This window comes from Arabidopsis lyrata (genome assembly GCF_000004255.2).
Source record: "Arabidopsis lyrata subsp. lyrata unplaced genomic scaffold ARALYscaffold_1, whole genome shotgun sequence".
NCBI classification, from domain to species: domain Eukaryota; kingdom Viridiplantae; phylum Streptophyta; class Magnoliopsida; order Brassicales; family Brassicaceae; genus Arabidopsis; species Arabidopsis lyrata.
Genome location: NW_003302555.1, coordinates 31,244,020 through 31,257,948, shown reverse-complemented (window position 1 = coordinate 31,257,948; position 13,929 = coordinate 31,244,020).

Here is a 13,929-nt window from a genome sequence, read left to right as displayed (position 1 = left end):
GATCGAGTAAATGATGTGAGGTGGTGATCGAGTGGTTTCTTCAGCTTCTCTTCTCTTCCGTATGCTCAGCTTGTCTGGTTGAGTGAGGAATGAGTAGATGGGCTTCTGATGACAAGGTGGTGATCGAGTGGTGTAGAGTGGGTGATCCCTCCGGGCTTGCGATCGAGTGAAACTAAGCTGCTGGCTTCTCCAGGGTTGTTATCGAGTGATATGTCCTTCATGACAGCTTCTGCTCGATCTTGCTATCGAGTGGTTTCTTCTGAAATTGCTCCGGGGTTGTGATCGAGTGGTTTTGCCCTTCATAACAGTTTCTGGGGTTGCGATCGAGTGCTTTGCTCTGTCAGGGCTCCGAGGTTGCGATCGAGTGCTTTGGCTGAGGGAGTGATTGAGCGTTCTGAATTTCTGTTCTGTTTCTCCTCTGTTTCTCCTCTGTTTGAACTCCAAAAGCATCCAAAGTACCTGAAAACAAACAAATATGCGATGCACATGCAATCCTAATGCAAAAACGTCCTAAGTATGCAAAACACACTAAAACGACTACTAATGAGATGAAATGTGATTGAAACAATGACAAAGTGATGAAGAATGAATGCTTAAATCATGCAAATTATAGACATATCAGAGATAAACAAGGAAAACAATCAAACAAATTTATATGAACGAATGTGATGCTGGAGAAGTTTTGATTTTGTTGTTTTACAAAGTTTGGAGATAAGAAAAACATTGATTGTGTAAGTAATGAAGTTGTTTAAGAAGTTTTTTCTTATAACACACTTGGGTCTTGACTGTGTACGAAAATAACATTGTTTTTGTTATAAAAATCCAGAAAATTTTATTTCCTCTTTTTGAATTGTTGCAAATTCTAAATGAAGATATATTTATGTTTTTAAAGTGTGTAGTTGGAAATTTTTTTTGTTTTTGTAGATATAAATCATGTTTTCAGTTGCATTTAATGGGGTTCTGGTGAATTTATTATTTAGGTGAGTAATGAATATTCATGTATTTACTTTAGTTGGTGAGTGGAGATGCAAAGAAGAAGAATGAAAAATCAAACCAGAGGAAGGCAGGTTTAGTCGGTGTGTACGTGTTATGGAAAACATGAAGTACACGGAATTTGTACGTACATTATGTGAGGTTTTCAGTTTGAAGTCCACTGAATGCAATCCTATAATTAGTTACTGTGCGTGGAAAGATGTCAATGATGATAGAAAGTAAACGTCCTCATGTGTACATTGACGATCAAATGAGCTTGGATACATTCTTTTTTATTCGTGGTGGGGATCCTAGTGTCAACTTGTTTGTCTCTTTTATTACAACCGCCAAGGCAGGCGGGAATACTGTCGGTAGGACTGATGGCCACGATATTGAAAGTGATCGTGTGTCGGGGAGTGAAAAGACACCAAAGAGACAAACACATTGTGTGTTTGAAACTGGACGATGTTCAGATCATATGAGATGTCGTATTCAGATAAAGGATGCAATAACCAAGCCAAGACGTCTTTTCAAGTTTACGAATGCATTGGCAAAACTTTCTGGATTTTTGCCAATGATACAAGATTTTTGGTCTAGAACTGAAGAGCTTATAACTTCCACCTCTGCACTGTTTCGCCTCTCAAAAAAGCTTAAAGCTTTAAAACCAAAGATCAGGGAATTAAGCAAGGAAACGCTTGGTGATTTGCAACGAAGAACAAAGACAACATACGAAGACTTGTGTGAGTGTCAGAAACAAACACTGTTGAACCCGTCGCAGGAATTAATGGTGAGGGAGTCTCATGCTTTTAATAAGTGGCAACGTTTGTCAGATATGGAGGAACGTTTTCTACGTCAAAGATCAAAAATGCATTGGTTACAAGTTGGTGATGGTAACAATCGCTACTTTCACCAAGCGGCAAAGAAACGAGAAGTACGAAACTCGATAAGAGCTATAAAGAGAGCAGATGGAACTATTGCTGAAACTCAAGACGAGATAAAGACTGAAGCAGAACTTTTTTTTCATTCCTTCTTGACGCTATCTGGTTTGGAAGGCAATGGAATCACAGAGGAGGAGTTACAAGGGTTATTGGATTTTTCATGTGACGAGGAAGATGGTGCAAAGTTAATAAAGGAAGTGACAGAGGAGGAAATAAAGAAGACACTGTTTGCCATGCCGGAACATAAATCTCCGTGTCCGTGTTGGTGTCGGATCCCGCACCAGAAGTCCGCGACCAACCAAAGATTGCCACGTAGTCAAAATAATGGCCCATAAAGGATGAAGCCCATTGGACCCATGAGCCGAAGGAGCGGTCGAAGTGGTTGTCACTACCTCGAGAATCCGAAGTGACTGCACTGTGACACGAGTTCGGTGTAGAAGACACGGGTAAGCCGGTTCAAGGACACTTGGGCCAAAAAGGCGAGGCCCATGAAGATCAGAGTCAACTCAAAATTCAAACGTTGAGCATTAAAGTCAAAGAATCAAAACGGACACATTTAAGAAGGAATAATTGTACTTAATTACTCATTTTAATGTCGTTTCTCTATGTATAAATATAGAGGCCAATGGCCATGTAAAGGGGATCTTTGAAGAAAGAAATATTATAGCAATTTTCGTAGCAATTTACAAGCTTTTACGCATTCATTTTTGTCCCTCAAGAATAATCTTTCCCACTTAATAAAATACTTGAGTGTGTGAATCCGACATCCATATTTTGGCGCCGTCTGTGGGGACTGATTAGGATTCTTGAGTGGTCAGATTTTTTCTTTATCACACTTCCGAGATAAGCAACAATGTCCGGAGGAGACGCCGCTGAGACATCATTGGCCGAAACCCTCAAAGCTATACAGCAAACCATGTCGGAAATATCACAAAAGTTCTCGGATGTGGAAAAGGCCGTCGATACGTTGCAAACATCCCAGGTATCTCTTAGTCAAAACGTCAATACTATACAAACTCGTGTTCGCTCTTTAAGTGCAGGAAACCCGGTGGGAATCCGAAGAGGGATATTCAACTCGCCATGTTCCGCTGCACGAAATGAAACCAGCGGACAAACAACCCCCGGTGCTACTAATAATGTAGCTCAGACGTTGGAGGAAGAAACGCAGCTCGGGGATGAAGAACAACTTGCAGCTCAATACGAGCAGGAGAACCTCGACCAGTTTGAGACCATGAGGAAGGTTAGCCAGGAATTAAAAGAAATGAAATCAAAATTTCATCAAGCTACAAGTTCGGAGCCAGACATCAATCGAGTCATTGAAGAGGCTAGGCGAACACCTTTCATCTCGCGAATTGCAAGTTTGAGGATCAAAGATTCCCGGAAACTCAAGTTGGACCCTTACAGCGGATTGGAGGATCCAAAAAGCTATCTCGCAGCTTTTCTAATTGCTGCTGGAAGAGTCGAGTTGGATGAAGCCGATGAGGACGCAGGCTACTGCAAGCTTTTTTCGGAGAATCTATGTGGCCAAGCTCTAATGTGGTTTACCCAATTAGAGCCGGGTTCGATCAGCAATTTCGACGAACTATCAGCCGTATTCTTAAAGCAATACTCCATCCTTATGGATAAAAGCGTTTCGGATGCCGATCTTTGGAACTTATCGCAAGGATCTAATGAGTCGCTTCGAGTTTTTATCACCAAATTCAAAGGAGTGCTATCAAAGCTCCCAAGAATCTCGCAGCAATCAGCTTTATCTGCCCTACGAAAAGGATTGCGACATGATTCAAGGTTTAAAGAAGACTTAATACTTCATAAACCAGACACAATTCAGGATGCACTCTTCCGCGCGAATAACTGGATGGAGGTAGAGGACGAAAAAGAAAGTTTTGCCAAAAGGAATAAACAAGAAAAGCCGGTGATCACCGTCCCTACCAAGAAGTTCGAGTCTAGGGAGAGCAAAGGACCAAGGAAATTTGGGTCGCAACCCTTCAACAGTACCGTCGTAAAGCAATTCCAAGGGAAAGGAAGATCAAACACTTGGGTCCGTGATGAAAGTCTATATTGCGATATTCATAAAGTAACCGGGCATTTAACCAAGGATTGCAGCGTTCTTAAAAAGCACCTCGCAGAGCTTTGGGCCAGTGGAGATCTTTCCAAATTCGATATGAAAGATTTTGTGAAGAAATACCACGAAGCGAAGGAAAACTCCAAAAATCAAGATTCCAAAAGACCAAGGTTATCCAACGAGGAAGAACCAAGGAGTTCGAAGGTAAGATCAATGTGATTCTAGGAGGTTCCAAGTTTTGCGGAGATTCGATAAGTTCCATCAAGAAACATAGACGGAATATCCTACTCAAAGCAAGCTTAAGCGAGGAAGTCGATTTTCAAGGTACATCAATATCATTTAATGAAGAAGAAACGCGGTACCTCGAAAGGCCGCATGATGATGCTCTAGTCATTACCCTCGACGTGGCCAACTTTGAAGTATCAAGGATCCTTATAGATACAGGCAGTTCGGTCGATTTGATCTTTTTAAGTACTCTAGAAAGAATGGGAATCAGCCGAGGAGACATAGTAGGACCCCCATCTCCGTTAGTTGCGTTCACCAGCGAGTCAGCCATGTCTCTCGGAACGATCAAGCTACCGGTCCTTGCCAAGAGGGTATCGAAGATCATGGACTTCGTTGTCTTCGATAAACCCGCAGCTTACAACATCATCCTTGGGACTCCCTGGATTTATCGAATGAAAGCAGTCCCCTCAACATACCATCAATGTATCAAATTTCTAACATCAAATGGGGTGGAAACAATTCGGGGAGATCAAGAAGCTTCACGGACGTGTTACTTAGCTAGCCACCGTTTGAAGATCCAATAGCAACTAACAAAGCCCGCAAAAGAAGGACTAAGGCAAAAATTTCCTAGTGGGCAGAAAAAAGAGGATGTGGTAGTCGAAGTGGTATTGGAAGAAGACAAACCAGATCGGAAAATTCGAATTGGTGCAACTTTGACTGGCCAAATAAAAGAAGCTGTAACACCCGCGTCCCGCGATCCTAAAGGGGGCCGGTTTATTTTAGGAAAAACTAGATCATGGTCGAGAAAGACCAATGAATAAGTTAACCCAAGGAAGGAATGAAACGTTTAAGTCATGAAAAGGGTAGATGACATAGACGACATCGGGATAATCTAGTGATCATGGAGAAATGATCACGGAAAGATTGGGAATGGCGTAGTCAAGGCTAAGAAAACGGACCAAAAGACTTAGCCGGAAAGAACGCGAAAGAACGTTTGAGCTAAACCAGCTAGGTGAGCTGGACAAGCTGGATGAACTAGCTAGCTCAGCTAGGTGAGCTAAACCAGCTGCATGACTAGCTAGCTCAGCTAGGTGAGCTGACCGACAGCTCAACCGAGCTCGGTGAACTGATCGAGTACTAACCCAGCTGGGTGGTCCGGTCAGCTGACACTGAGCTGGTGGACTATGGTAGCTCGGGATGAAGAGGTGTAAGGTCGAGCGGTTACCGACGAACGGTTACCGTTGGCCAAAGGGTGGATAAGGCCGAACGGTTACGATCGGAAAGATGCAACCTTTCGGAAGGGTGCAACGAACGGATGTGATGTTTCGGAAACACACCCATTCGCCCCCTATATAAGGGAGGACGCCCAAGGCATTCACAATCACCACAACAATCCAAAACAAGTCCCAAAACGCTCTACGAAGTGTTGGTCGGAAAGGGGGTGCGGCTCGGCGAGTATCTCCGGAATCGGAATGGATTCTCGGAGTCTCGACCGAACTGATGCGCATGCTACCTCCCGATCCAACGGTTCGATGGAATGTATAGGACGGATGGATGAGTCGGATTGGATGGGTCCAACCGATCGTCTTGGAGACAAATCGGATTGGTTAGACCGATCATCGGACGGATCGGATCGGACAGACCGATCATCGGACGGATCGGACAGACCGATCGTCGGACGGATGGATCAGATCGGAGAAGAAGACGGATCCGGATAGACCGTCGCACAGACGGATCGACCGACCGGGATAGGCGGATCGATCGTCGTGTCAACAAGTCGGATCGACGTATGACCGGATAGGTGTACGATCGGATAAACGGATCAAGGTTTAGATCGGCGGATTGATCGATCGTACCGATCGGCAGGATGACCGACGGTACGTATCGGAGATCTTGTCGAGGGAACATGGCGGATTACATGATCGAGGATTCGATGGGAACCACCGATGGGTTCGACGACTTGATTGATGGTTCGGGTCGATAGCTCGATTATGGGGTCGATGGATCGTCCGTTCTATGAATCATATCGTCGAGGGAAGGACACGAAAAGGAAATGGATCGGCAAATCTAAGATTGTCAATATGGAAGTATTGACGAATCCAAAGATACTCCGATAGATGATATGGTTAACGGGAAGTTAATCGGGAAGGCGTATAAGGGAAAGGTGTTCGAAGAAGCACGAGGATAAGTGCAACCGAACACACCCAAGGGTCGCCCATGGATGCAATCTCACCGGTAAAGGGAGTAAGCACCGAGAATGGGTAAGCGACGTGGTTCACCATGTAAGGATCTAACATCGCGGCCGCCTTCATGTATCAATCGTCATGGCCAATGGTGAAACCGATTAGGAATCGGTAACACCAATGGTGACTCGACGGATAACCAACGGGAAAGTCCACATTGAGAACTGGTGGACAAAACGGATGTTGGACCCGCGAGCAAACCAAAGGCCGAGGGACAAATGATTTCATGGGCTAGCCTACGATAATCCGATGGGTGAATCCACGGACCCTTGGGTGTGATAATGATATTGTTCGGATCTCATGGATGGATCGGTAAGCCGAAGGCGTTATGACCACCATGGACCGTACGGGTAAACGGTTAGTAGACCGTGGGCGGTCGTAGTGATAAACGACCAGATCGGAAACATGGATGGTTCGATAAGCCGAGGGCTTGATCGTCCACCATGAAACCGAAGGGGCGTACGTTTGGAGGACGGATGGACCAATGAGCCAAGAGCTTGATTCGGCCACCGTGAACCAAGAAAAACGTACGATCCCCAATCTCTATCGTAGGGACTTAGACCAGTGGGGTTGGTTGGATGAATGGCTAAGTAACGATAGAGATTGGTCCATCAATACACGATTGGTTAAGAATCGTTGTACGAATGGAATAAGGCGACGAGAGGGCTAAGAGAAGGATCAATAGACGGATCGAAGAGGAATCAAATCCGCATGTAGGCCAAGGTATGTAAACGCATCTAACTTATTAGTTAAGATAGACGTTTGGGAATTGGCCGTTGGATTAGGGATACAAAGAATATGCAATCGTTAGACTTAGAATGGTTAGCGAACAAATTGCATGACTTGGCCGAGTTAATGATCGATCTAAAGTCTAAGGGACAAAGATGATCAAACCGGTACAAGGGTTGGTTGGAATTAAACCAAGGGTAGAAAAGACTTCCGCTGAGTACTAAGAAAGCGATTACAGAAGAAAGCCTCGTAAAGGCAATCTATGTTAAATCGCGAAAAATATGGAGGTTCGGCCGGGAAGTGGCGCGAACGTGTGACCATGGTCGCCGGACGCCGAGACGTCCGGGACGGGGTCTCACAAGTTGGTATCAGAGCATGCTTGATCCTAGGATGGATAAGTGCTCGGGAATATGTCATGGTAAATGACTACTAAAGGTGTAACTTAAATGATTGAGTCATCGGAAAACCGAATTATTAACTTGAACATTAGTGTTGGTGAGCCGGAAGGGGATTGAGGCATGAACGCGATTACATGCTTGGAAACCAAGAGAGTTTGCCAAGATGAATTGGTTAAGCCAAGATGATTACCCAAGGGGCAAGAACTACACGCGTAGCAAGTGAATAATTATTCGGAAAAAGGGGGCTGATTATAGAAGTTGAAAATGTTATGCTAAGTGTTTGGCGGATAAGGAAGTTGAGGTGAATGAGATCGATGTGCTTGAGGAAAGATTACCCAAGGCATGATCGGGCACCAAGATATGACCCTTATAGTCAAACGACTTAACATAACGGGGAAATAGGTATTGATCTATTCGGAGAATGGCCAAGATCAATAGAAATTAGATCTCGTCGGAATTTGACGAAGATCGGGAAAGACTTGATCTATTTGTTGAAAAGATCAAGGGGTATTGACCGAGTCCGGTAAAGGGCCAAGGTCGGGAATTATTGACCAAGTCCGGAAAGGACCAAGGTCGGGAATTATTGACCGAGTCCGGTAAGGGACTAAGGTCGGGAAAAGTGACCGAGTCCGGTGGGGACCAAGGTCGGGAAAATTAACCGAGTCCGTATAGGACCAAGGTTGGGAAATATTGACCGAGTCTGATTTGGACCAAGGTTGAAAATTTGTTCTAGTCGGGATTGGACTAGGATGGGAAACATTTTATCGCGTTCGGGAAATGGAACAAGATCGGGAAAATAGATTGAGTCCGGTAATTGGACCAAGATTGGGAAAATGGATCAAGTCCGAGAAAGGACCAAGATCGGGAAAATGGATCAAGTCCGAGAGAGGACCAAGATCGGGAAACTTGATCAAACTCGGAAATAGATATTTGGTCAAGTATGGAATCTAAAGTCTTGGGAAGACTAAAGATGGGGAAACATTAAGGAGTAACGAAACTCTAACACCCGCCGAATTCGAGGACGAATTCATTTTAAGGGGGGTAGACTTGTAACACCCGCGTCCCGCGATCCTAAAGGGGGCCGGTTTATTTTAGGAAAAACTAGATCATGGTCGAGAAAGACCAATGAATAAGTTAACCCAAGGAAGGAATGAAACGTTTAAGTCATGAAAAGGGTAGATGACATAGACGACATCGGGATAATCTAGTGATCATGGAGAAATGATCACGGAAAGATTGGGAATGGCGTAGTCAAGGCTAAGAAAACGGACCAAAAGACTTAGCCGGAAAGAACGCGAAAGAACGTTTGAGCTAAACCAGCTAGGTGAGCTGGACAAGCTGGATGAACTAGCTAGCTCAGCTAGGTGAGCTAAACCAGCTGCATGACTAGCTAGCTCAGCTAGGTGAGCTGACCGACAGCTCAACCGAGCTCGGTGAACTGATCGAGTACTAACCCAGCTGGGTGGTCCGGTCAGCTGACACTGAGCTGGTGGACTATGGTAGCTCGGGATGAAGAGGTGTAAGGTCGAGCGGTTACCGACGAACGGTTACCGTTGGCCAAAGGGTGGATAAGGCCGAACGGTTACGATCGGAAAGATGCAACCTTTCGGAAGGGTGCAACGAACGGATGTGATGTTTCGGAAACACACCCATTCGCCCCCTATATAAGGGAGGACGCCCAAGGCATTCACAATCACCACAACAATCCAAAACAAGTCCCAAAACGCTCTACGAAGTGTTGGTCGGAAAGGGGGTGCGGCTCGGCGAGTATCTCTGGAATCGGAATGGATTCTCGGAGTCTCGACCCAACTGATGCGCATGCTACCTCCCGATCCAACGGTTCGATGGAATGTATAGGACGGATGGATGAGTCGGATTGGATGGGTCCAACCGATCGTCTTGGAGACAAATCGGATTGGTTAGACCGATCATCGGACGGATCGGATCGGACAGACCGATCATCGGACGGATCGGACAGACCGATCGTCGGACGGATGGATCAGATTGGAGATGAAGACGGATCCGGATAGACCGTCGCACAGACGGATCGACCGACCGGGATAGGCGGATCGATCGTCGTGTCAACATGTCGGATCGACGTATGACCGGATAGGTGTACGATCGGATAAACGGATCAAGGTTTAGATCGGCGGATTGATCGATCGTACCGATCGGCGGGATGACCGACGGTACGTATCGGAGATCTTGTCGAGGGAACATGGCGGATTACATGATCGAGGATTCGATGGGAACCACCGATGGGTTCGACGACTTGATTGATGGTTCGGGTCGATAGCTCGATTATGGGGTCGATGGATCGTCCGTTCTATGAATCATATCGTCGAGGGAAGGACACGAAAAGGAAATGGATCGGCAAATCTAAGATTGTCAATATGGAAGTATTGACGAATCCAAAGATACTCCGATAGATGATATGGTTAACGGGAAGTTAATCGGGAAGGCGTATAAGGGAAAGGTGTTCGAAGAAGCACGAGGATAAGTGCAACCGAACACACCCAAGGGTCGCCCATGGATGCAATCTCACCGGTAAAGGGAGTAAGCACCGAGAATGGGTAAGCGACGTGGTTCACCATGTAAGGATCTAACATCGCGGCCGCCTTCATGTATCAATCGTCATGGCCAATGGTGAAACCGATTAGGAATCGGTAACACCAATGGTGACTCGACGGATAACCAACGGGAAAGTCCACATTGAGAACTGGTGGACAAAACGGATGTTGGACCCGCGAGCAAACCAAAGGCCGAGGGACAAATGATTTCATGGGCTAGCCTACGATAATCCGATGGGTGAATCCACGGACCCTTGGGTGTGATAATGATATTGTTCGGATCTCATGGATGGATCGGTAAGCCGAAGGCGTTATGACCACCATGGACCGTACGGGTAAACGGTTAGTAGACCGTGGGCGGTCGTAGTGATAAACGACCAGATCGGAAACATGGATGGTTCGATAAGCCGAGGGCTTGATCGTCCACCATGAAACCGAAGGGGCGTACGTTTGGAGGACGGATGGACCAATGAGCCAAGAGCTTGATTCGGCCACCGTGAACCAAGAAAAACGTACGATCCCCAATCTCTATCGTAGGGACTTAGACCAGTGGGGTTGGTTGGATGAATGGCTAAGTAACGATAGAGATTGGTCCATCAATACACGATTGGTTAAGAATCGTTGTACGAATGGAATAAGGCGACGAGAGGGCTAAGAGAAGGATCAATAGACGGATCGAAGAGGAATCAAATCCGCATGTAGGCCAAGGTATGTAAACGCATCTAACTTATTAGTTAAGATAGACGTTTGGGAATTGGCCGTTGGATTAGGGATACAAAGAATATGCAATCGTTAGACTTAGAATGGTTAGCGAACAAATTGCATGACTTGGCCGAGTTAATGATCGATCTAAAGTCTAAGGGACAAAGATGATCAAACCGGTACAAGGGTTGGTTGGAATTAAACCAAGGGTAGAAAAGACTTCCGCTGAGTACTAAGAAAGCGATTACAGAAGAAAGCCTCGTAAAGGCAATCTATGTTAAATCGCGAAAAATATGGAGGTTCGGCCGGGAAGTGGCGCGAACGTGTGACCATGGTCGCCGGACGCCGAGACGTCCGGGACGGGGTCTCACAGAAGCTTTGATCGAACTCTTAAGGAAAAACAAAGCATCATTTGCATGGTCAGCAGCGGACATGCCTGGCATAAATCCGAGTGTAATTTGTCATGAACTAAACGTGGATCCAAGCTTCAAACCGGTGAAACAAAAAAGAAGAAAGCTTGGAGTGGAGCGGCCAAAAATAGTAAATGATGAAGTGGATAAACTTTTGAAAATAGGGTCCATACGAGAAGTGCAATATCCGGAATGGGTAGCAAACACTGTCGTTGTCAAGAAAAAGAATGGGAAAGATAGGGTTTGCATCGATTTTACAGACTTGAATAAAGCATGTCCCAAAGATAGTTTCGTGCTCCCGCATATAGATCGACTTGTGGAGTCCACCGCTGGAAATGAGCTGTTAACGTTCATGGACGCCTTTTCGGGTTATAATCAGATAATGATGAACCCCGAAGATCAAGAAAAGACGTCATTTATCACAGATAGAGGTATCTACTGTTACAAGGTAATGCCTTTTGGTTTGAAAAATGCAGGAGCAACTTACCAACGGTTGGTGAACAAAATGTTTCACAATCACCTCGGGAAGACTATGGAAGTCTACATAGATGATATGTTGGTTAAATCGTTGAAGAAAGAAGATCATGTTAAACATTTGGAGGAATGTTTTGATATTCTCAATAAATATCAAATGAAGCTGAACCCGGCGAAGTGCACATTTGGAGTCCCATCCGGAGAATTTCTTGGCTATATCGTGACAGAAAGAGGGATTGAAGCCAATCCAAATCAAATTAACGCCTTTCTAAACATGTCATCTCCAAGAAACTTCAAAGAAGTACAACGGTTGACTGGGCGGATTGCGGCTTTGAATCGTTTTATCTCGAGGTCAACAGATAAGTCGTTGCCTTTCTACAAAATTCTAAAAGGGAACAAAGGATTCCTTTGGGATGAGAAGTGTGAAGAAGCTTTTGGGCAGCTTAAGGCATACTTAACCACTCCGCCTATACTGTCCAAACCGGAAGTGGACGAAAAACTTTATTTGTACGTATCAGTTTCAAACCACGCGGTTAGTGGAGTCTTGGTTCGGGAAGACCGTGGAGAGCAGAAGCCAATTTACTACGTGAGCAAGTCAATGACGAATCCGGAAACCAGGTACACAATGATGGAAAAGCTTGCACTCGCGGTGGTAACTTCGGCTCAGAAGCTGCGTCCATATTTTCAGTCCCATGCGGTTGAAGTATTAACTAACCAACCACTCCGAACAATACTTCATAGTCCAAGTCAGTCCGGACGTTTGGCGAAATGGGCGGTGGAATTAAGTGAGTACGACATAGAGTTCAAAAGCCGGATCAGTATGAAGGCTCAGGTCTTAGCAGATTTCCTGACCGAACTACCAATACCTGGAACGATAGAGCAACCGGAGAACCAAACTTGGAAATTACACGTAGATGGGTCTTCAACAAAACAAGGATCCGGAGTGGGAATCAAGTTGGAGTTTCCGACGTCAGAAATTCTAGAACAATCATTCCGGTTGTTATTCAATGCCTCCAACAACGAGGCAGAATACGAAGCCCTGATTGCCGGACTTCGGTTAGCACAAGGAGTTGGAGCTAAGGAAATATTGGCTTATTGCGATTCGCAATTAGTAGTTAACCAATTTAATGGAGACTATGAAGCCAAAGATTCAAGAATGGAAGCGTACCTCGAAGTGGTAAAGGATTTGTCTAAAAATTTCTCGAAATTTGAATTAATCCGCATACCTCGAGGAGAGAATACAACTGCGGACGCGCTTGCCGCATTAGCGTCAACATCAGATCCTGAGTTGAAAAGAGTTATTCCAGTGGAATGCATTTCGGAGCGAAGCATTCAAGACAGCAAAGAAACCCTCGTCATTACAAGGTCTCGAGCGGCGGCACACGACCGTGGCGAACCAGAGATCGAACCGCCACCCAACAAACGGAGGAAGTCAAGGGGATCAAATACATCTAACAAGGAACCCGTTGCCTTAACTGAAGATGTAATTCCAGAAACAGTATTAGAAACTGAACCGTTAATCGAGGAGGATGTTCTTGAACCAAACGAGCATCCCGAACCAGAGCCACGAATGTTTCACAAGGTTGACCAAATTCTGGCTAAAGACTGGGGGGCTGACTGGAGGGAGCCAATAAAGCACTACATCATGAAGGATTATGTGGGAGTCATTCATCAGGACGAGCTATGGCTTTTAAAGTTAAAAGAATGGGGTATTTTTGGCCCACTATGATCACAGATTGTGTTAAGTTCGCCCAAAGATGCAAGCGCTGTCAACTCCATGCACCATTGATCCATCAACCGTCGGAATTATTCTCTTCCATTTCCGCCCCATACCCGTTTATGAGGTGGTCAATGGACATCATTGGACCATTGCACAAATCAACTCGAGGTGTACAGTACCTCTTAGTCCTTACGGACTACTTTTCAAAATGGATTGAAGCTGAGGCGTATGTTAGTATCAAGGATTCGGCGGTGAAGACCTTTATTTGGAAAAACATTATATGTCGACATGGAGTTCCATACGAAATAGTCACTAATAATGGACCACAATTCATTTCACACGAGTTTGATGCCTTTTGTGCGGACTGGGGAATCAAAGTTAGTTATTCTACTCCACGATATCCGCAAGGAAACGGTCAAGCTGAAGCCGCAAACAAGACAATATTAAGCAATCTCAAGAAACGCTTAAGTCATCTAAAGGGAGGAT